Here is a 20,725-nt window from a genome sequence, read left to right as displayed (position 1 = left end):
GGAATGACCTCCTCTAAGCAGTCGTGGAAGGAATGGACCTGGAGGTGGTGCGAGCAGTCTAATAACGCGAATTAAGGAGTCTGTAGAAGCCCCTGTATCAGCAGTTACTTCAATCGCCTACGACGTGCAAGGCACAAAAGTAGAAGAATGAAAGGTAACGTGGTACAACATATTATCCCATTGGTGGCCGAAATTGATTGGAAAAAGGGGAATATGATCCATAACTCATTGTCCTTAGAGGAAGCCTTAGTGGAAGAGAGAGGGGCCGTGAGGAGAGGGAAGAAAGTATCAGTGTTGACCCCTACTCACTTTTCAACACTTTACGGTCTGGCTCATTCCATTCCATAGAAATTGCTCTTGGTGAAACCACGAATTGCTGAAAGATGGACACTTTATAGACCTTCTGGTACCGTCCTCTTGGCTGAGTTTGACGTGGTAAATCTCTGTGAAATTGTCTTTCCTCATTGCACCTTAAGAGCTCCTCCTCCTTCTCCTAGTCCCTTCTTCACCTTCTTGGACAGCTCTTTATTCACAGATCTCAGTGAAACTAAACATCGCAAGCATTGTTCTAAGTGTGCTATTCAATATGCTCATTTTACAGATGCAGAAACTGGGGTAAATAACTTCCCTGAGGTCAGGACACTAATAACAGGCGGTGTGGCTCCAAAGCCTTTGCACTTAAGCACCACACCATTTTGCCCTGAACGTTGCTGTTCCCCAGGGTTCTGGACCTGGGCCTGGGCCTCTTCTACTGCACACTCTCCCTGATGGTTTCCACTTTCACCTGAGGCCTTTCCTGTCTACCCAACCAGGCCTCTCTCTTGAGCTCCAGGCCCCCTTAACCACTCAGTGACTAGACAACTACACTTGAGTATCCCATTGGCACCTCAATATCAACTTGTCCAAAATGTGTTTCACTGTCTTGCCCAGGAATCTATTCCTGTATATTCAATGCAAAACAGCAAATGTTACCTCCATTCAGCAGACATCCAAACCAGAAACCCAGTTTCACCCTCAGCTCCTCCCTTTTCCCCCACTCTCAACATCCAATTGATACACCCCTTTCCTGCCTCTTGAATCCACTGCAGCCCCACTGTCATAGTTTTTGGCCCAAGGGATCTTTTTTTTTTTTTTTTTTTTTGCTGTACGCGGGCCTCTCACTGTTGTGGCCTGTCCCGTTGCGGAGCACAGGCTCCGGATGCGCGGGCTCAGCGGCCATGGCTCACAGGCCCAGCTGCTCCACGGCATGTGGGATCTTCCCGGACCGGGGCATGAACCCGTGTCCCCTGCATCGGCAGGCGGACTCTCAACCACTGCGCCGCCAGGGAAGCCCAAGGGATCTTTTCAGAATGCAGCTTTTAGTATGATAGTACCATTATGAAGAACCCCCCAGTAATTTCCCTTGGTCAGGATAAAGTGAAGCCTCCTTAGTATGGAAGATAGGTCCCTCCATGAGCTGACTCCTACTTACCTTTCCAGCCTCGTCTCTCTCCACATCTCCCTTCTGCTATGAACCACAGGTTCAGCCCACAGGATCTATTATATAATGAGGACAACCAAGGTTATCCCTTCAGGTTTCTAAAACACATGTGTGTTAACATTAATAAAGAAATACAAACATCATACATATATACAAAAATATTTAGGTATAATCACAGGAAGCACCTGGGAAATTTTAGCACATCTTAATTCAAACTTAGTTTAACACGTCAGGGAAAATGACAGAATAAAACCTCTGAAAATCCTCCCTTCTTTTAATAAAATAAATGAGAAAACTGGTTTTAAAAATGGCCAGAATCTGGGACTTCCCTGGCGGTCCAGTGGTTAAGACTCCATGCTTCCACTGCAAGGGGCATGGGTTCGATCCCAGGTCAGGGAATGAAGATCCCACGTACCATGTGGCGTGGCCAAAATAAAAATGGCCAGAATCAACATTTTCAAAACTCTGGAAATGAAACAAGTCTTGCAGTAATCTGGGGAGTTTTTCCCCCCCTCATAAAAACACCTAAATTGCAATAAGCAAAGGGAGCTTTATAGTGCTTTATAGTGTTTAAACTTATAGTGTTTAACTCTATCCTTAACCCCTTCCTCCTAACTCCATGGTAGCCTCGAAAACCAGGATCCCACAGCCAAGATGAAAATCGGCAGCCACCAGAGGGGGCAAAATTGGGCTGGAGTTCCTTCAAGGCCTCAAATCCAGAGAATTGGAATTATTTGACCTGTCTCATGCTTCCCTGGATGATCTCACTTGCAAGGTTGCCTTTATTTAACCTGACTCAAAGCAAAAAGCCTTTTTCTGGGGATGTTTGTCAAAAATATTTAGAGGCGGTTATCTAACTTTGGGTGGTTGCCTGGAGGTAGTAGATAAGAGTAAGGGCAAACAATAGGCAAACCAAGAAGCTTAAAAGGAAAAGCTAGGGCCTGAGCTGTCTCTACAGGATACCTCTTTTTATTGCGCTTTGCTTTTTTGTGCTTCACAGATATTCTGTCTTTTACAAATTGAAGTTTTGTGGCAACCCTATTAGAACCATTTTCCCAACAGCATTTGCTCACTCCGTGTCTCTGTGTCACATTTTGGTAATTCTGACAATAGTCCAAACTTTTTTCATTATTATTATATTTGTTATGATGATCTGTGATGTCAGAGATCTTGAATGTTACTAAGGGCCACATGATGGGTAGCAATTTTTAGCAAGAGATAACTTTTAAATTAAGGTCTGTACATTGTTTTATTAGACATAATGCTGCTGCACACTTAATAGACTATAGTATAGTATAAATGTAACTTTTATATGCAGTGAGAAACTGAAAAATTCATGCAGCTCACTTTATTGTAATATTCACTTTATTGTGGTGGTCTGGAACTGAACCTGTAATATATCTGAGGTATACCTATAGAGACTTTGAAAAGCCCAGATGTATTCCTGGGAATCTGGAAGGCCATGTACATGTATATGACTGTGTGCATACCCAGGGCTGTACACATACCCAGGAAAGACAGGAGAAGGCCCTAAACCCTCCCACAACACTGACCTTGAGGCTCTGTGCAAGCAGGAAGTGAAGGCTAAGGCACAGTTGTCAACTGTCTGGCTAAGTGTTGAAGGTATACCATACACAGAGCTCCTCAACAACAACTGAGAAGTTCATTGGTTCTAGGCACTTATGGAAGTATCTGTATAATCATTAGCTGACCATTAAGCTAGTTGAGCAGAGACTTCAGTGGTAACACATGACGTTAAGGAATTTACTTAGAAAAGTCACTAAACAAACAAAAGCAAACAGCAACAACAAAGTCTGGGAGGGGGTGGAATCTGATATTCAGAATTGACACATTATATTATTTTAAATGTCCAGTTCTTAACAAAAAAATTACAAGACATTCAAAGAACTAAGAAAATATGGTCATGCACAGGGAAAAAAATCAATAGAAAATGTCCTTGAGGAAGCCAAGACATTGGACTTAAAAGACAAAAACTTTTTAAAATAAGCTGTTTTTAAAATGTTCACAAAACTAAAGGAAACAATGTCTAAAAAACTAAAGGAAGGTATGAGAATTATGTCTCATCAAATACAGGATATCAATAAAGGGATAGTAATTATTTTTAAATCAAAATCCTGGAATTAAAAAGTACAATAAATGAAATGAAAAATTCACTGAAAGGGCTCAACAGCAGATATGAACAGGTAGAAGAAAGAACCAGAAAATGTGAAGATAGATCAACTGAGATTAACAGTCTGTGGGTTTAAAAGAAAAAAGAATGAAGGAAAATGAACAGAGCCTCAGAATCCTTTGCGATACCTTCAAGCATTCCAACATACACATAATGGGAGTTCCAGAAGGAAGGGACAGAGAGATAGGGAGAGAAAGAATCTTTGAAGAAATAATGATCCAGAACACCCAAATTTGATGAAAAACACTAATCTACCTGTCTAAACATCTGAACAAATTCCAAGTGGAATAAACTCAAAGAGATCCACACCAAGACATCATAATAATAAAACTACAGAAAGAGAAAATCTTAAAAGCAGCAAGAGAAAAGCAGTTTGTCACATACACTTGATCCAACAAGGTTAATAGCTAATTTTTCATCAGAATCCATGGAGGACAAAAGGCACTGAGACAACATATTTGAAGTCCTGAAAGGAAAAGACTGTCAGTCAAGAATTCTATATCTAGTAAAATGATCCTTCAAAAATGAAGAAAAGGGCTTCCCTGGTGGCGCTGTGGTTGAGAGTCCGCCTGCCGATGCAGGGGACATGGGTTCGTGCCCCGGTCCGGGAAGATCCCACATGCTGCGGAGCCGTTAGGCCCGTGAGCCATGGCCGCTGAGCCTGCGCGTCCGGAGCCTGTGCTCCGCAACAGGAGAGGCCACAACAGTGAGAGGCCCGCGTACCGCAAAAGAAAAAGAAAAAAAAATGAAGAACAGCTTGAAAATGAAATAAAAAAAAATAATTCCATTTATAATAGAGTAAAGGAATAAATTATTTAGGAAAAAATTAGTAAAAGTAGTGCAGACTTATACTCTGAAAACTACAAAACATTATTTAAAGAAATTAAAGAAGATCTATATAAATGGGAAGACATCCTATGTTCATGTATCAGGAGACTTAGTATTGTTAAAATGGCAATATTCCCCAGATTGATCTACAGATTCTGTGCACTCTCTATCAGAATCTCAGCTAGATTCTTTGTATACTTTAGAACCTGATCCTCAAATTCATATGGAAACTCAAAGGACCCAGAATAGCCAAGACAATCATGGGGAAAAAAAGAATGAAATTAAAAGATTCACATATCCCAGTTTCAAAACTTGCTACAAAGCAACAGTAATCAAGCAGTGTGGTACTAGCATAAGAAAAGACAATCAGTGGAACAGAATTGAGAATCAAGAGATAAACCCTCACATTTATGGGCAAATGACTTTTGACAAGGGTGTCAAAACAATTCAGTGGAGAAAGAAGAGTCTTTTCAACGAATAGTGCTGAGACAATTAGACACCCATGCAGAAGAATAAAGTTGGATCTCCTACCTCATATGATATATAAAAATTAACTCAAAATGGATTAAAGATGTAAATGAAGGAACCAAACCTACAAAACTCTTAGAGGAAAACAGAGATGTAAATCTTCACGTTCTTGGATTATGCATTGTTTTCTTAGATACAACACCTAAAACACAAACGACCAAAGGAAAAAAAAAAGAGATAAATTGGACTTCATCAAATAAAAAAGTTTTATGCGGGCTTCCCTGGTGGCGCAGTGGTTGAGAGTCCGCCTGCCGATGCAGGGGACACGGGTTCGTGCCCCGGTCCGGGAAGATCCCATGTGCCGCGGAGCGGCTGGGCTCGTGAGCCAAGGCTGCTGAGCCTGCGCGTCCGGAGCCTGTTGCTCCGCAACGGGAGAGGCCACAACAGTGAGAGGCCCGCGTACCGCAAAACAAAACCAAAACCAAAAACTTTCATGCTTCATAGAATCAATGGAGAGACTGGAGAAGTAAGCTCTGAAAATGAGCAGGAACCAAAGAAGGCCAGGATGCCTACGACACTGCCACCACTGGGAGTTCAGTGCCTCCAGTACTCCTAGGCTCTCCAGTGGCCACTTCTGCTTAAGTCATTTCTGCACCTCCCCTACCCTTCCTCAGAAATCAAACTCAAAATCCCAATGAGATACCATTTCACCTCCACTAGGATGGCTAAAATTTTAAAAAGAGGCAATAGCAATTAGTGGTGAGGATGTGGAGAAATAGGAATGCTTACGTGCTGCTGGTGGCAATGTAAAGTGGTGCAGCCACTTTGGAAAACAATCTGATCGTTCCTCAAAAAGTTAAACATAGAGTTACCATCTGACCCAGCAATTCCACTCCTAGGTATATACCTGAGATGTGAAAACATGTTTCCACTTGTATACTGATGTCCATAGAGGCATAAGTCGTAATAGCCAAAAAGTGGAAGCAACCCACGTGTTCATCAACTGATGAATGGATGAGTAAAACTTGTTAAATCCATGCAACAGAATATTATTCAGCAGGAAAATGAATGAAGGACTTATATGTTCTACGACATGGAGGAACCTTGAAAACATTATGTAAAGTGAAAGAAGTATATTCCTTGATTATATGAAAGAAGTATACTCAATGATTATATGAAAGACCATACATTCTATTATTCCACTATTAGAAATGTCTAGAATAGGCAAATAGGCAAATATGTAGAGAAACAAAGGAGGTTGGTGGTTGTCTAGGGTTGGGGGAAATGGTAAGACTGAAGGTTGACAGCAAAATGTATGGGGTTTCTTTTTTTTGAGGTAATTAAAATGTTTCGGAATTAGTGGTGATGGTGGCCCAACTCTATGAATATACTGAAAGCCATTGAACTGTATACTTTAAGTGGGTGAGTTACATGACATGTGATTATATTTCAAAATTGTTACCAAAAGTTGGGCAAAGGATTTGAATAGATATTTTTCCAAAAAATAAGATATGTAAATGGCCAATAAACACATAAGAAGATGCTAAACATCATTAGCCATCAGGAAAATGCAAATCAAAGCTATAATAAGGTACTATTTCACATACACTGTGATGGCTGTAAGGAAAAAGACAGACAGTAACAAGTGTTGGTGAGGATGTGGAGAAATTGTAACGTTCAGTGCTGATTGTGGGAATGTAAAATTGTGCAGTTGCTGTGAAAAACAGTGTGGCAGTTCCTCAAAAAGTTAAACATAGAGTAACCATTTGACCCAGCAATTCCACTCCTAGGTTTATACCTAAGAAATGAAAACATGTCCACACAAAAAATTATACCCTCATGTTCAAACAGCATTATTCATAATAGCCAAAAAGTGAAAACAACCCAAATGTCCATTATCTGATGAATGGATAAACAAAATGAGTATCTATACAATGGAATATTATTTAGTGACAAAAAGTAATTAAATATTGCTACAAGTTACAACACAGATGAATTTTGAAAACATGCTATGAGAGAAGTTGGTCACAAAAGGCCACATATTATATGTTCTATTTGTATGAAATATCCAGAATAGGAAATCCATAGAGACAAAGTAGATTAGTGATTGCTAGTGGCTGGGTCAGGGAGGAATGAGGAATGACTATTCATGGATATGGGGTTTCTTTAGGGGTGATGAAAATTTTCTGGAATTAGATAGTGGTGATTGTGGTATAACCTTATGAATACTAAAAACTATTGAGTATTACATTTTAAAAGAGTAAATTCTATGTTATATAAATTACATCTCAATTTTTAAATACTCCAAATCACACCATCCAAATATTATCACCATTAACATTAGGGTAACATTCCAGGTCTCTTTCTAGGCATATATATGACTAGAAAGGTAGAAGGGATGAATGGATGGACGGATAGATAGCTATATTGGTTGAATACTCAACTGATATTTTTAAGAGAATGGGGTGATACAATAGATGCTATGTTTATTAAAAAGTATCTGCATATCTTCCTTTATTCCCCAATTCCCACTTTTTCCCCCTCTATTCTGTGCTTTAGGGGGGCTGACCTGCATAAATTGCTTGATTCATCAGGTTTTTAGTGGGTTTAGCCAATGAAAGTCACCAGCAGGACACAGAAGCCTGGAGAAGTAAGGCGGGAGCATTTATCCCTCAGCTTCCTCCATGGGGGTTGATGCATCTCTTCAAGGGCCCAGCCTTCTTCATGTAGCTGTCCTCTCTGCATTCTAGTGGCCTTTCCTTCTCTTCCACCTTTGAGACTAAGTGGATAGATACAGGCCTCTGCTATTGCTGGTTCTGGAACACTGTACCCTCCCTTGCTGGTTTCTCTAAACCCTGTCCCTACCTTTGTAAATAGTCTTAAACCCTCTTTAAATTACCCCATTTGAATATGGCAGGAACTAGACTGATAACAAGTTTCAGATTTATATTAATCAGTATGAGTATAAATAAGCAATACACTCAATATTTATTAAGTAGTATTAGGATTAAAATGGATTCAGTATTATTAGCAGTAGCATTTAATTTTACTTTAATAGAAAATAAAAACTAAAGTGAAACTGAAGAAATCGTTGAACTTCAAATATTTCTTTACCATAAGAGATATTATTTTCCAAAATCTACTTCTTTAGAGGTTCAGAGCTCTTATTTAAAACAAAATATGTATTTTTTTAAATCCTCTCTAAAAATTTAAAAATACATGTTTCAATCTAAACAGTAGCTCTTGACTTCCAGCTTTGAAAGATAAAGACTTGTGAAATCTTACATTTCCTCTGACCTCATTCCTCTACTTCCTGATTTTTGTTAGTTATATTATTATTACTTTAAAAAAATAAATTTTTTTTTCATTTATTTTTGGCTGCATTGAGTCCTTGTTGCTGCACGCAGGCTTTCTCTACTTGCAGAGACCGGGGGTACTCTTCGTTGCAGTGCATGGGCTTCTCATTGCGGTGGCTTCTCTTGATGTGGAGCATGGACTCTAGGGCGCACGGGCTTCGGTAGTTGTGGCACGCAGGCTCAGTAGTTGTGGCTCGTAGGCTCTAGAGCACAGGCTCAGTAGTTGTGGCACATGGGCTTAGTTGCTCCGCGGCATGTGGGATCTTCCCAGACCAGGGATCGAACCCGTGTCCCCTGCATTGGCAGGCGGATTCTCAACCACTGCGCCACCAGGGAAGCCCTATTCCCATTCATACTCTCTTCTGTAACTATAATTCCCATAATTGTTTGGTATGGTCATAATATTTAAATGGATCAGTGTTTATCACCAGTCCTTTTATGTTGCTTTTCTAAACCTGAGTTCTTATATTGATTAATCTTTTAATTGACCGAATTTCATTGTCAAACAGTTGTCGCTATTTTTGTTGTTTTGCAAGTTTCATTATGGATATCATATTCCTTTAAGTCTTTCATGTTTGAGAATGTCTGCTTTTGGTTTTATCCTTGACTAATATTTTATCTGGGCTTAATATTCTTGGGTCACGTTTTCATTTTCTCAGAATTTTATAAACATAGCACTATGGGCTTCCATGGTGGCACAGTGGTTGAGAGTCCGCCTGCCGATGAAGGGTCCGGGATGCTCTGGTCCGGGAAGATCCCACATGCCGCGGAGCGGCTGGGCCCGTGAGCAATGGCCGCTGGGCCTGCGTGTCTGGAGTCTGTGCTCCGCAACGGGAGAGGCCACAGCAGTGAGAGGCCCGCGTACCGCAAGAAAACAAAAAAAAACAAAAAAAACTCATAGCACTATTATTTTCCTGAATTGAATGTTGCTTTGGAGAAGTCTGAGGCTAACCATATCTTTTTTAACACTTTTAAATATGGCTTGCTTTGTCTGTTTGAAAACCTAAAAAATTATTTTATTCTTGAAGTCTAATAACTTAACTAAGTATATATATTAATATTGTGTAGCTTTGTGTTCAGTGACTTTTTTGGTGGGTGGTGGGCATGCTACACGGCTTGCAGGATCTTAGTTCCCCTGACCAGGGATTGAACCCGGGACCTCCGCAGTGAAAGCATGTAGTCCTAACCACCGGGCTGCAAGGGAATTCCCGTGTGTTCAGTGATTTTTGTCATAATTTCAGGGAACACGATATATTCTTTCAATCTGCAGATTCACTTCTTCCTTCATTTAGGAAAATTCTCTTTGATTACATCATCTGACATTCCACTCAGTGGATTCTTTATTGGGGATAACAGTTATCTTTATGCTGAATTACAATAATTTATCTGTCTTCCACATTTATTAACATCTCTCTAGGCTCTTGAAGCTTTGTCATTTTCATCTGCGTCTTTTGTGATTATCTCAAACTGGAAATAGGCCCACACACATCTGCCCAACTAATTTTTGGCAAAGATGCAAAAGTAATGCAATGGTCGAAGGATACCTTTTCCCACAAATGGTACTGGAGCAATTGGATATTCCTAGAGTCCCCTGCCCCCTGCCCCTCAATGAACCTCAGCCTAAACCTCACACCTTATACAAAAATTAACTCAAAATAAGTCATAGACTTAAACGTAAAACTATAAAATTTTAGAAAAACACATAACATAAAATCTTTGGGATGTAGGGCTAGTTGAAGAATTTTTAGACTTGATATCAAAAGCATAACCCATAAAAGGAAAAACTGCTAAACAAGACTTCATCAAAATTAAAAACTTTCACTCAATGAAAGATACTATTAGAGCGTAAAAAGACAAGCTACAGACTGGGAGAAAATGTTTGCAAGCCACACATCTAATAAATGAGTTGTGTTTAGAATATGTAAATATGCTCAAAACAGTAAAGAATAAACAATCCAATCAGAAAATGGGCAAAAGACAGGAACAGACATTTCACTGAAGAGGAAATACAGATGACAAATAAGCACATGAAAAGATATTCAACATCATTAGCCATTAAAGAAATACAAGTTAAAACCACGAGATATCAGGCTTCCCTTGTGGTGCAGTGGTTAAGAATCTGCCTGCCAAAGCAGGGGACACGGGTTCAAGTCCTGGTCCGAAAAGATCCCACATGCCATGGAGCAACTAAGCCCGTGTGCCACAACTACTGAGCCTGCGCTCTAGAGCCCGTGAGCCACACACAACCACTGAAGCCCGCACGCCTAGAGCCCGTGCTCCGAAACAAGAGAAGCCACTGCAATGAGAAGCCCACGCACTGCAATGAAGAGTAGCCCTCGCTCACTGCAACTAGAGAAAGCCCGTGCACAGCAATGAAGACTCAACACAGCCAAAAATAAAATTAAAAATAAATAAATTAATTTTAAAAAACACGAGATATCAAAAATACTAATAATACCATATGCTGGTGAGGATGCAGAGAAAACAGGATCTCTCATGCATTGTTGGTGGGAATCTAAAATTTCAGAGTGGTACAGTCACTCTGAAAAATAGTCTGGCAGGTTGTTTTTTGTTTGTTTGTTTAATTAATTAATTTATTTATTTTTGGCTCCGTTGGGTCTTCATTGCTGTGCATGGGCTTTCTCCAGTTTCGGCGAGCAGGGGCTACTCTTCATTGCAGTGTGCGGGCTTCTCATTGCAATGGCTTCTCCTGTTGCGGAGCACGGGCTCTAGGTGCGTGGGCTTCAGTAGTTGTGGTGAGTGGGCTGTAGAGCACAGACTCAGTAGTTGTGGAGCACAGGCTTAGTTGCTCCGTAGCATGTGGGATCTTCCTGGACCAGGGATCAAACCCATGTCCCCTGCATTGGCAGGCAGATTCTTAACCATCGTGCCACCAGGAAAATCCCTAGTCTGGCAGGTTTTTAAAAAAATAAAATTAAATATGTGCTTACTCTACAACCCAGTGATCGTACTCTTGGGCATTTATCCCAGAGAGATGAAAACATCTGCGTGAATATTAGTAACAACTTTATTCATGATGGCCCCAAACTGGGAACAATCCCAATGTCTTTCAATAGGTAAATGGTTAAACCAACTGTGGTACATCCATACTATGGACTATTACGCAGCACTAAAAAGGAATGAACTCTTGATAAGTGCAATACAGATGACCTCAAGAGAATTACGCCAATCTTAAAAGGTTATATCCTATATGATCTCATTTATAAAGCATTCTTGAAACAACACAGTTATAGAGATGGAGGGGAGATTAGTGATTGCCAGGGGTTCAGGCAGGGAGGGGAGAAGGACAGGGAGAAGAAGAGGTGAGTATGGCTGTGAAAGGGTAGCATGAGAGATCCCAGAGGTGATGAAACTGTTCTCTATCTTGAAATGGTGATGGTTACATGAATCTACACACGTGATAACATTTTATAGAATTAAGTACACACAAATGAATGCCTGTAAAACTGGTGAAATAAGAAGGTCAGTTAATTACATCAATGTCAATTTCCAGGGTGTGATATTGTATTGCAGTTATGAAAGATGTTACCATTGGACAGATAGATGAAGGGTACGTGAGATCTCTGTATTATTTCTTACAACTGCATGTGAATCTACAACTATCTCAAAATAAAAGTTGAATTAAAGGGAAAAAATGAGGTTACATTTCCAAAAGAAAATTTGTATTGTGCGCGAGGAGCCGTGTGGGAAGAGTACTGCTTCTATCTACTGATCATCACGTATCACAGTCACACACTCAAACGCACACACGCACAGATGTATTAGTCACAGAGGTTCTTACAAATGGACATAGGAAAGGAAATTTAGAATTGTTCATCTGGGCATAACTAATAAGGTAATAAAGGGAACTGCAAATGAATTGGAGCAAAAAATCTTTGCATGTTTCATAAAGCTTTCCTGATCCAGCCTTTTGTACAATGGCCCCCTAATGAGGAAGGAGCGATTAGTGTGCCATGAGATGTGTAATGTGGCAGTTTGAGCGGCTCCCTGAGTCTGGCTGTGGTGCTGGCAGTCTTTGTGCCCAGTCTGGACTCACTGAAGTGCTTTGGCTTTATTTCCTTTTGTTTCTTGCTTCTTAAGGGAGGTTACACGGAGTGGGAAGGAAGTCCCGAGTTGAATGTATAATCACCATGGGAACAGAGGCCACAATGAATCCCTGGGAATGTAGCTCATGGCCCCCACATCACTATTGTCAAAGTCCTTCTTATGCACTTTTCTATGTTTTGAATGCTTCTGAGTTTGAGTGAATGCCTGTGTGTATAATACTTATAGGTTACCTGGTTTATCCTTGAGGGCAGAGGCAGAAGAAAATGTAGGGCACTTTATACAAACAACTTCACATTCCTCAAACTTCTGGTTTGTGTTTATTAGCTAGGAATCAATTGTAATCAAGTGTAGTAGAAGAAAAGTAATTTCTGAAAAATCTGAACTGCCACTTACCTCCATTCAGGCCACCATTTCTCTTCTATAGGAGACTAAGTCCAGCATTTATGATGCTAGCAAAATTTGACTTTCTGTCTTCCTCACCTTCATTTCCTCCTGGTCTAGATGACCCCTAATTGCGATGATCTTTGCTCACTCAGGGGTCTTTCTGGGACTCTTCAATCATGAATCGCCTCCTCATCTTTTTCTTCTCCATTGATTATCCACTCAGTGCTCCTTGACTCACACTGGATTGATATGTACCAAAAGTTTCTGCCCCTGGGCTCTTATTCACTCCACAAACCTTCCTAGAGACTGTCTTTCCTGTAGTGAAGACCTACAGTACCTTCTAGACAAATATTCTGCTCTAAATGACTCCAGGGGTTACCTTTAAGTTAGACTTAAACTTGCTAAATCTTCACGAGAATACTCCAACAGGCTTGGTAGAGAGGGGATGAAGAAGACAAAATCTAGGATCTAATTTAATGTGTGGAAAGCTTCTATAAAGATCTCAAAACGGATTTGCAAGAGTATGAAATCACCTGAGTCACAAGATGCTATTCTTCAGACATGGGTGTAAGATTCTTACAGAAGTAAGAATTGAACCTGTTTTCAACATTTGCTCAGTTATCTCGTATCTGAGAAAAGAATAGGCAATTCAGAAACTATAGGAATGATGATCTGCCAATTTAGTACTTTAGATTTCCAGGGAGAGAAGCTAGTCACGTCAGTTGGTTTTCTATCTACCTGGATCTCCTGTATGCAGCCCTCTCTTCTTAACCCTGGCTGATTTCACCAAATTTGTATAGAGATTGCTAATCCTGAAGTAGAATTTAATGATAAAGGTATTTTTTTTAATTCCTACCAAATCCATAAACTGGCATCAAACTCTTTTCTATTGATCTCTTTTTAGTTTCAGTGGGCAGTGGGCAGAATTCTAAGATGACCCCCCAGTGACCCGTGTCCTCATATAACCCCCTCCCCATGGAAACTCATTCCTGTAATTAGGTTACATTATATGGCAAAGGTGAAGGGATTTTTTCAGATGGAATTAAAGCAGCTAATCAGCTGAGTTTAAGTTAATTAGCCCTGGGGGGACTTCACCTAATCAGGTGAGCCCTTTAAAAGGGTGTAGAGGTAAGCCATTCCTCTGCTGGCCTTGAAGGAGTAAGATGTCAGCAGTTCTACAGCCGCAAGGAAATGAATTCTTCCAACAGCCATGTGTACTTGGAAGAGGACCCCGAGCCCCAGATGAGACCCCAGCTCTGACTGACATGTTGATTGTAGTCTTGTGAGGCCCTGGAGCAGAGAACACAGGTAAGCCATGCTCGGCCTCGTAACCCATGGACCCTGTGAGATAATAGATAGATGTTGTTCTAAGCCCCTAAATTTGTGTCAACTTGTTGTGCCGCTGTAGAAAGCTCATACACAATTTAATCCCTAGATGTTTGGTTAGCTGTTGCAGAGTGGCTGTTTCGTTACCTTGCTTTACTGTCAGTCTCTTTCAGTATGCTGTATCAGCTAACAGGGGAAGGCAGGAAAAGAAACGCCCCTTAACACCAGGCTCTGAGCCTGTGTTTTGCATACTATAGACAAAAGAGGGGAAATAGTATAAATTCTTATTTTGATCTTCCATCGAGATATAAAACTTTCCCCATTGCAGACAATTCATTACCAAATTCTGTTGGTTCTATGTTCAAAATATATCCTGAGTCCATTTTTTCCTTTCAATCCCCATTCCACCCTAGTGGAAACCACCATCCCTCATAGCCCAGATGAGTATAAACCAGCCTCCTAACGAGTTTCCCAACATCTTCCCTTTCCCTCTTCTCACTCTTTCCTGACCAGTCCAAGGAGCTATGAAAATACTCGGGGGAGGACTATGTCTCTTCCCCACTTAAAGCCTTTCAATGGTTTTTCATTGTTCTTAGGATAAAATCCAAAATGACTCGGGTTCTCCCCAAAATAATCTTGATCCGCTTTCCTCTACAGCACAATTCTCCAGGCCTGGTGATCTTTTTGTTTTTCATTAGGCACATGTCATCTCTTGAGCCTGGAATACACTTTTTTGGCTAATTCTCACTCATCCTTCAAGTCTTAGCTCAAAACTCACTTCTTTAGAGAAGCCTCCCCAGACGCTCTGTAGCAGATGCTATTGAAGCCCCGCCTCATCGCCTGTACCCAGGTAGTGAACGTTCCTTAGCCACTACAGGTGTGGCTGCTGCTAATTGCTCACACCTGCACCTTTCTATAGAGAATTGCCTTTGGCTGATGGGAACTGCCTGGATGAAAGATGCCTAGGAGGTTATTCTCCCCGAAGAGGGCGGCCTTAACCAATTATTAAGTGATATGGGGGTAAAACAGCTCAGTCGTTTTGCCTCTGAGACAAATTTGGTTCTGAAAGGAAGCTTCAGAGCTCCTGGTAGGGTCAGGCTGAGGCTAGAGTTCTCCTGAAACCCATCTTTACCCAGATTCTCCCCCCCACCCGTCCTCACTCTGTTGTCAGTCCCTTAGAGGCCTCTCCAGAGAGCACTCTCTGAATGAATCATTTGCACAAGTGTCCCCACTTCAGGTTCTACTTCTAGAGAACTTGCCCCAAGATGCTCGCAATAGATATGACATTCGTTACTGTCTCACGTACCTCCTCTTTTCCTTCACTGCACTTTTCACAAAGAGCGATTTTATATTTGTGGGTTGAGTAATTTCACCTGCTTCCCTGTTAGCCATGATCTCTGTGAGGGTGGGGACCATGCCTGTTTCACCCACCTCTCCATCCCCAGGAGTAGCACCATGTCCAGTACCGTGGGGGAGCTCATAAGTTGTTGAATAGCTGAATGAATGTGTGACTGTGGTGTCTGTCTTCAAGATGAGTGTAGCTGGCAGTGGATATAATGCATACATTGTACCTTAGACCATGCCTTGGAAGTTCTGTGGTGCTCCTTTTTGTGTTTCTAAGTGGAAGCACTTAGAAAACTAGGCTTCATTAATTTACATTCTTGCCTCATGAGGAGGAGGGTGGTGGGGGGAGAAAATAGAATGGCAAGTGGTGGTGTTTCTTTATTCACATTAGAGAGACGAGAAAACTGAGGTTCAAGGGGATTAGGCCACTTGCCAAGGCACAACATGAATCAAAGTCTGAACTGGGAACCTAATCTAGGGCTTTCTGACTCTAAAACCCATGCTTTCCTCCTCCTAGGTTTTCCTTCTCTCTCAACCTACTAACGTATTAAATTATCTTGGAGCAAATATAAGTAAAAGTTTAAATACATGAACTTCTTTGAGTTAATGTCAAAACTAGATATAAATCTTAAAATACTGTTAGTCTTATAAACTACCATTAGACAATATGTGATATTGTATTGAACACCTATAATGTGTTAAACTTTGATCTCACCATGACTAAAAAGGGAAATTGATTGGAGATGATTTTAAAAAATTAAAGTACAGTTGATTTACAGTATTGTGTTGGTTTCAGGTTTACAGCAAAAGTGATTCAGTTATGTATATATATTTCAGATTCTTTTCCATTATAGCTTATTACAAGATATTGAACATAGGTCCCTGTCCTATATGGTAAATCCTTGTTGTTCATCTGTTTTATGTATAGCAGTGTGTGTCTGTTAATCCTATACTCCTAATTATCTTTCCCCATCCCTTTCCCCTTTGGTAACCATAAGTTTGTTTTTTATGTCTGTGAGTCTGTTTCTGTTCTGTATACAGATTCATTTGTGTTACTTTTTAGATTCCACATATAAGTGATGTCATATGTAAGTGATTATCATATGTTTGTCTTTATCTGACTCACTTCCCTTAGTATGATATTCTCTAGGTCCATCCATATTGCTGCAAATGGCCATATTTCATTCTTTTTTGTGGCTGAGTAATATTACATTGTATATATATGCCACATCGTCTTTGTAATTCAAGATGAGTTTGTTTTTGGATTTCTTGCTGGCCTAGTTGTTCTAGGATCACCTGATGGAATAAAGTGTACCTGTGTTTCAGGGACTGGAACAATAGCTTCTGTATCTGCAGTTTCACCTCCCTCAAAGCCATCCTTAACCCCAGAGTTTACAATGACTCTTTTTTCTTTCTTATTGAAGTAGAGTTGATTTACAGTGCTGTGCCAATCTCTGCTGTATAGCAAAGCGATTCAGGTGTACACATGTATACATTCTTTTTTTACATTCTTTTCCACTATGGTTAATCCTAGGAGATTGGATATAGTTCCTTATGCTATACAGTAGGACCTTGTTGTTTATCCATTCTAAATGTAATAGTTTGCAACCCCACACTCTCAGTCCATCCCTGTCCCTCCCTGCCTCCCCCTTGGCAACCACAAGTCTGATTTCTATGTCTATGAGTCTGTTTCTGTTTTGTAGATAGGTTCGTTTGTGCCATATTTTAGATTCCACATATAAGTGATATCATATGGTATCTGTCTTTGTCTCTCTGACTTCACTTAGTATGATAATCTCTAGGTCCATCCATGTTGCTGCAAATGGCATTATTTCGTTCTTTTTTGTGGCTGAGTAATATTCCATTGTAGATATGTACCACATCTTCTTTATCCATCTGTCGATGGACACTTAGGTTGTTTCCATGTTTTGGCTATTGTGAATAGTACTGCTATGAACATAGGGGTGTGTGTATCTTTTTGAATTACAGTTTTGTCCAGGTGTGTATGCCCAGGAGTGGGATTGCTGGATCATATGGTAATTCTATTTTTAGTTTTCTGAGAAACCTCCATACTGTTTTCCATAGTGGCTGCACCAACTTAAAAAACAAATGGGACCTAATCAAACTTACAAGCTTTTGCACAGCCAAGGAAACAATAAACAAAATGAAAAGACAAGCTATGGAATGGGAGAAAATATTTGCCAGTGATGGGACCAACAAGGGATTAATCTCCAAAATATACAAACAGCTCATGCATCTCAATATCAAAAAAACGAACAACCCAATCCAAAAACGGGCAGAAGACCTTAATAGACAGATATTTCTCCAAAGAAGACATTCAGCTGCCCAGTAGGCACATGAAAAGATGCTCAACATCACTAATTGTCAGAGAAATGCAAATCAAAACTACAATGAGGTATCGCCTCACACCGGTCGGTCGGAATGGCCATCATTAAAAAGTCTACAAATAAATGCTGGAGAGGGTGTGGAGGAAAGGGAACCCTCCTGCACTGTTGGTGGGAGTGTAAGTTGGTGCAATGACTCTTCGTTTTCAGGATGAAATCCAAACTTTATAGCAGGGTCCACAAGGCTCCCACAGTCTGGCCCTGCCCGCTGTCCTGTCCCCTCTGCTGTCACTTGCCACTGCAGCTTTTGGCTCAGTCATGCACAGCTTCTCGCACGTTTCCTCTGTGCTCTTGCTTAAACCATCTCAGCTGCCTCAGCGCCTTCCCCTCCTGCCGGTCTCTGCCTTCTCTGTGTTCAGTTCAGGCGTCACGTTCTCTAGGAGGCCTGGCTTGACCCCATCCCCACCCCCAGACCAGCCTATAGATCCCTCCTGTGGGTGCCATACACCCTGTGCAGTTACCATTTTATGTTGACTTAAAAATTTTTACTTTTCATTATTTTTTTAAATTGATAATATATTCACATGGTTCAAAATTCAAAAAGCTCAAGAAAGTAAACAATATGCCTTTTTACCCTCTCTTTTGGCCACCCATTTCCTTTCCATAGAGACAATCGACATTACTACTTCCTCATGACTCGTTTGAAAGACTGACTAGTATATTCAGTTGACCCTTGAACAGCACAGGGGTTGGGGCGTCGACCCTCCATGCAGTTGAAAACCCCAGTATAACCTAGAGTCAGTCTTCTGTACTCCCTACCACCCCTCACAGCATCTTTGATTGTCGTGTAGTAACCTGTGTTGTTCAACTGTACAAGCAAACATATGTATTTATAGTCTATATACTTTTTTCTCCCTTTTAAAAATATAAATGGCAGCATATTACATACAACATTGTGCTCCTGTGTTTTAAAACAATATATCTCAGATCATTCTATAGCACTGCATAAAGGTCTTGAATTTTTAAACGGTCTTTTAATACACAATTTTAAATTGTAATGGTGGGCTTCCCTGGTGGCGCAGTGGTTGAGAGTCCGCCTGCCAATGCAGGGGACACGGGTTTGTGCCCCAGTCCGGGAAGATCCCACATGCCCGCGGAGCGGCTGGGCCCGTGAGCCATGGCCTCTGAGCCTGCGTGTCCGGAGCCTGTGCTCTGCAATGGGAGAGGCCACAACAGTGAGAGGCCCGCGTACCGCAAAAAAAAAAAAAAAAAAAAAATTGTAATGGTAAATATACAATTATATAGGATTCTGTTGAATTGAATTTGGAGATGCTTTAGGCATCTCCAAATTTACCTGCTTTTAGCAGGGCTTGGCATGTGGTAGGCGTGCAGTTAAAGTTAGCTAGACTCAAGTTATTGTGTAAGGACTGAGTTGATCTCCACATGCTTTGCTGCCTGCACATGTCTGAGGATCACTAGACCTACGGGCCTCTAAGGGGTTTGTTGGGTTATTCTCTGCTCCGCCCCTTCATCCATTCTGTCGCTCTCTACCCTGATCTCTGTACCCAAGCGGGAGCTGAGCCTTACAGACATCATCATCTATGCTCCCCGCCTTTGGCTTCCCTTGGGGTTCATCCAGTAGGAGGCACTGCCACGGGATGGAGAGCGGGAAATGGAGGTCCTTCCTCCTGCTGCTTCCCTGCCTCAGCATTTCAGTTCCAGCAGTGGTTCTGTCTTCCTCTGGGTAGGACTGCAGCTGTCTCCCTCCACAGTTCCAACTCTCCCAGCACTCGTGACACTGTCTTCTGCCCTTGCCCTTTTCGGTCAAAGTAGTAACAACCCCACTGTTAGTCCTGGGTGGTTCTGATCTTGGGTGGCTTGACCTGCAGCGGCTTGAAGCAGGATTTCGGTTCCCAGCCAGAGATTGAAGTCAGGCTGCGGCAGTGAGAGTGCTGAATCTTAGCCACTAGACCACCAGGGACCAGTGACCAGTGACAAGGCCCCTGGCCCTTTGGCTTTATAGAAATGAATTCCCACAAGGACAGAAAGTAGTGAAGCAGGTAAAGTGCTTATTAGGAGGAAAAAGAGTACGTGTGAATGGGCACACACAGGCAGGCTCAGAGAGAAGGTCGTGCCCTCGTGGTAGTTTGAATCACATTTATGGGGCATTTCTTCCAGGTTTCCTCTGGCCAATCATCTTGCTTTGCCTGGTTCTGAGTCTGTATTTGGTTTATCTCAGGACCCTCCCGTGTGTGTATGTGTGTGTGTGTGTGTGTGTGTGTGTGTGTGTGTGTGTGTGTATCGCGCACATCTCTTAGCCAAGATGGATTCTAGTAAAGAGATCTATGGGTAGGTTGACATCCCTTCCTAAGAGGTGATGCCCCCTCCCTTTTGACCTCTGAGGAGCCTTTCTGCACATGTGTAGTCGGGAATGTCTCCTTGACTTCGAGAATGAGAAACATGTGGTCTCTGGGCGGGGCTCAGCTTCTCCTCCTCTTCATCTTGGTGTATCTGCCCTCAGGGGACAAACTCCAGCTGCTCAGCCTGGGGCCCATCTATTTCCCGCCTCAGTTTCTCATCCCTTTTTGGATCCCTTAACCTTGCCCACATCCCTGTAAATCATCTTGCCATCAAATTATCTTCAATTAAACCCTTTGCATGGAATTCTGTTTTCTGATAGGAGCTTCACTGATTTAGGATCTCTTCTGAATCTGAAATTCTATCATTCTAAGCCTTGATAGAGAGTTTCTCAACTGATTTTTGAGCTATAACAAAATATAACAAAAGCTGGCTAAACGGGGGGGTCAAACCGTAACTGATTGTCCAAAGCTTTATAACAGTAGTAATAAAGTGGTGTTGAGAAGATGAAGCACCTAAAAATCCCCTTTGTTCTACTGTGACTACTTCGCCAGCATCAGCATTTATGATTTAGCCA

General features: G+C 41.4%; 1 protein-coding gene across 2 annotated transcripts in view; it reads left to right on the top strand.

Annotated features, from left to right (window-relative positions):
• The first annotated feature begins 34 nt into the window (after nt 1-34).
• Nucleotides 35-20,725, top strand: part of NAPEPLD (N-acyl phosphatidylethanolamine phospholipase D) — an 88,249-nt gene continuing 67,558 nt past the window's right edge. Inside the window, exons 1-2 of one of the 2 annotated variants that reach the window (XM_027123834.1) lie at nt 37-154; nt 13,984-14,083. The gene's annotated coding sequence lies outside the window, so the exon portion shown is untranslated. Of the gene's footprint in view, nt 155-13,983; nt 14,084-20,725 lie in introns of both variants that reach the window. The other variant, XM_027123831.1, reaches the window with a different exon arrangement.

This window comes from Aethalodelphis obliquidens, unplaced genomic scaffold (genome assembly GCF_003676395.1).
Source record: "Aethalodelphis obliquidens isolate GAN/ISIS:26980383/991018 unplaced genomic scaffold, ASM367639v1 scaffold27, whole genome shotgun sequence".
In the NCBI taxonomy this organism is placed as follows: domain Eukaryota; kingdom Metazoa; phylum Chordata; class Mammalia; order Artiodactyla; family Delphinidae; genus Aethalodelphis; species Aethalodelphis obliquidens.
Note: the sequence above shows the minus strand (reverse complement) of the source record. Positions and strands in the feature narration are given on the sequence as shown.